Raw genomic sequence first — 4,367 nt, 5'->3', positions numbered from 1 at the left:
TATCAGGGTTTTAAATCTTGGGCCCTTTTGAACCATAACAGGGTCCAAAGACTGCCTCTCTGCACTGGTTGTTGAAAGAGCCTCTGATTCACAAAGCCAGGTTGGAATCAGCGAGACACCCGGCCTGACGGTGGCGCTGTGCCGATCCAAGACCCTGTGCCTTCAGCAGCTGGTGGATGCAGTGGGGCCGGAGCTGAGCGATGCCCGGGCCCTGGGCTCTCTGCTGGGTCTGCACTCTGTCCGGGTGGAGGATCCTCTGGGTCTGCACTCTGTCCGGGTGGAGGATCCTCTGGGTCTGCACTCTGTCCGGGTGGAGGATCCTCTGGGTCTGCACTCTGTCCGGGTGGAGGATCCTCTGGGTCTGCACTCTGTCCGGGGTGGAGGATCCTCTGGGTCTGCACTCTGTCCGGGTGGAGGATCCTCTGGGTCTGCACTCTGTCCGGGTGGAGGATCCTCTGGGTCTGCACTCTGTCCGGGTGGAGGATCCTCTGGGTCTGCACTCTGTCCGGGTGGAGGATCCTCTGGAGCCAGATCCTCTGCCCTGATGACAAAAGACTGTTAAGGAGCTACGGACAGGGAAGAGCCAAGCCGGACCCAGCAGACCCTTTCCCGGAGAACTGACCGGCCCCCTGCTCAAGGTCGCAAACAAAGAAAGAATGACTATCCACAAAGCTGACAAGAAAACACTTTCCATGAACATTGTAAAGACGACCAACACAAGTGTGCTGAAGGACAGAGCCTCCACTGTGTGGAGCAGACTGGGGGCAGGAGGCGGACCAGGCCCACCGTGGAGGGTTTTATACAAACCTCCCATTAAAAAACGTACTGCCGACCTCCAGTGGAGAGTTTGACACGGTGCCATCGCCTGTAATTCTTTTATCTCCATTATTAATCCTGCTGTTTTGAACAAGTGTCCATTTTGTGGTTTTAGAGAGAGTGTTTTCACAGAGTGTTTTCACAGAGTGTTTTCACAGAGTGTTTTCACAGAGTGCAAGAGACTCTACTTTCTGGGTTATTTCTAGTCTTTTAATTTGTAATTAACAATGCCATGTCTTCTGATGCTGCTGCAACACAAACATTTCCCAAATTGGGATCAATAAAGTACTTTGTATTCGTATTAGGGGCAGAAAGACCCTCATTAGGGGCAGAAAGACCATCTTTTGGGGCAGAAAGACCCTCTGTAAGGCAGTAAGGCAGAAAGACCCTCTGTAAGGCAGTAAGGCAGAAAGACCCTCTGTTGGGACAGAAAGACCCTCTGTAAGGCAGTAAGGCAGAAAGACCCTCTGTTGGGGCAGAAAGACCGTCTGTAAGGCAGAAAGACCCTCTTTTGGGGCAGAAAGACCCTCTTTAGGGGCAGAAAGAACCTCATTTGGGACAGAAAGACCCTCATTAGGACCCTCATTAGGACCCTCATTAGGAACTACATTTGAACCCTCATTAGGACCCTCATTAGGCCCCTTATTAGGCCCCTCTCCGGCCCCTGTCCTGCATCAGGACCACCTATTTGTTTCCTCAGAATAATGAGCGGAGGTGACGCTCTCCACCCAGAATGCCGAGCGCCTCGTTAACAATGCGCGCACTAATTGGCGTCCGGTGCCCCCCCCGCAGCCCCCCCCCAGGTCTCACAGACAGACGTTTGATTTGTTTACGAGCTCCATTTGTCCCCCGCTCTCTCTCACAGTGTGGATCAGAGGAGCGTGGCAGCGTGGAGCTAATAAACCTCGACTCCATAAATAATGCAGCGTCTGACATCATGCAACCTGAGGGGGGGGGGTCGGGGGGGGGGCTGTCAGACTCTAAAACCAGCTCTCACACACTGGCAATTAAGAAAGTTCCCTAACGAGCGTCGGTGAGACTCGTCACGGAGCGTCTGAGGAGTCGAGGGTTTGGAGAAACAAAGACTCTGGAACGCCAATTAAAGAAGACCCTGTTTCAGAGGGGGGGGGGCTGCTTGCTCGTTAAGAGCAGAAACAACAACATGAAGTCAGAGAGGAGAAGAAGAAGAAGAAGAAGGAGAAGGAGAAGGAGAAGAAGAAGAAGAAGGAGAAGGAGAAGAAGGTGTGTGTGCGTGTGTGTGTGTGTGTGTGTGTGTGTGTGTGTGTGTGGCTCCTAAACACACCTGTAAGGTTGGGAGTCCCTGTAGTGAGAGTGTACTGAGACACGGAGCTCTTTTTACACACACACACACACACACACACACACACACACACACACACACACACACACACACACACACACACACACACACCCCTTCATACGGGTGTGTGTACAGGTGAGTTATCTCAGGTCCCTTTCTATCAAATGCAATGTGCAGTAAGTCATGTGATCGTGTCGACCCCCCGCTGTGTGTGTCTGGTGAGTTCATGTTAACAACGTGTGTGTGTGTGTGTGTGTGTGTGTGTGTGTGTGTGTGTGTGTGTGTGTGTTGTGTGTGTGTGTGTGTGTGTGTGTGTGTGGTGTGTGTGTGTGTGTGTGTGGGTGTGTTGGTGGTGTGTGTGTGTGTGTGTGTGTGTGTGTGTGTGTGTGTGTGTGTGTGTGTGTGTGTGTGTGTGTGTGTGTGTGTGTGTGTGTGTGTGTGTGTGTGTGGTGTGTGGGCAGGAAGTGTTTTGCAGTGTGTTTTGTCAGATTTGGTTAGAGGTTTCTCCATGTAAACCCTCGCTGCTCTCATGATGGATATGCAGAGTTTCAGAGTGATGACACACACACACACAGAAACACACACACACACACACACAGAAACACACACAGAAACACACACAGAAACACACACAGAAACACACACAGAAACACACACAGAAAACACACACAGAAACACACACAGAAACACACACACAGTGCTGGCCTTTACAGAAACACACACTGCATGTTTTTATACGTATTGCTTTGTTTTAGTTAAATTGATTTGCAGCCTGAGCATCGCTCTGTAACAAATACTGAGAAAACTGAAGGACACATTCACAGGTAAACACATTCACATTCACAGGTAATCACATTCACAGGTAAACACATCACAGGTAAACACATCACAGGTAAACACATCACAGGTAAACACATCACAGGTAAACACATCACAGGTAAACACATTCACATTCACAGGTAAACACATCACAGGTAAACACATCACAGGTAAACACATCACAGGTAAACACATTCACATTCACAGGTAAACACATCACAGGTAAACACATCACAGGTAAACACATCACAGGTAAACACACGAGGTGATGAACACACCTGAGCCTTCAGACTGCAGAGTGCTGTAAACCTCTGGAGAACAGTGAGTGTTACTCTGCTCGAAGGAATTTATACATTCACATTCATTCATGACATTTGTCACGCCACACACACACACACACACACACACACACACACACACACACACACACACACACACACACACACACACACACACACACACACACATGTTTTATTTACAGCCTGTGGAAACAGTAATAACTATAACTGGATTATTTTAATACAAACACACAGCAGAACAATGTGTCATCAACCGAGCGTCTGGAAATACAGAGGAGCAGGAGGACAAAGGGAATTAAGGGATAAGGAATGTCTCACACACACACACACACACACACACACACACACACACACAGTATCAATGCTCTCATTCATTAACTATTCCTTTCAGTTAATTAAAGGTTACTCAGATGGAATAAGGCTTATCTGGAGAGTCACTCTGAGCAGCTAACTGCTGACACACATATACACACACACACATACACACACACACACACACACACACACAAAACAAACAAACACACACTCCTCACTGGTGAAACGTATCTTTCTGGAAGTATATCAGATGAGCATCACAGACAGAGGGATATTTTTCTACGTTACACACTGACACACCCTGACACACCCTGACACACACACACACACACACACACACACACACACACACACACACACACACACACACACACACACACACACACTGAGGTCTCAGAGTGTGAGTGGTATGAGGTGTGTATCGTCCCTGAAATCTGCACAAACGTATCTGCTTCATCTTCAGGAGCAACACATCGCTCGATGACACTAACGGACAGAAATGTGACAGGGAGTAGTCAGTACCACATTTATTTAGGTACTGTCTACTTCCTGGGGTGTACAAAAGGAGATATCTTCTTTTCATGTACTTGTAGTTTCTACCTGTACCTGCAGCCCTGATGTGTCTGATGCAGATTGTAACCCTCTCTCCACAGGGGGCCGTGTGTATTTACCCCGCTCACCGACACTCACAACAAATTGTTTTCCCGCGTAGAAAAGCCAAGCTGTGCCGCGCTGCTTGTGTATTTAAAAACTGCATTTTCCCAGTGACAGCCCCCCCGCGGAGCTAAATGAAGGCA

This window comes from Trematomus bernacchii, unplaced genomic scaffold, assembly GCF_902827165.1.
Source record: "Trematomus bernacchii unplaced genomic scaffold, fTreBer1.1, whole genome shotgun sequence".
Lineage (NCBI taxonomy): Eukaryota > Metazoa > Chordata > Actinopteri > Perciformes > Nototheniidae > Trematomus > Trematomus bernacchii.
This window is presented reverse-complemented; position numbering follows the sequence as displayed.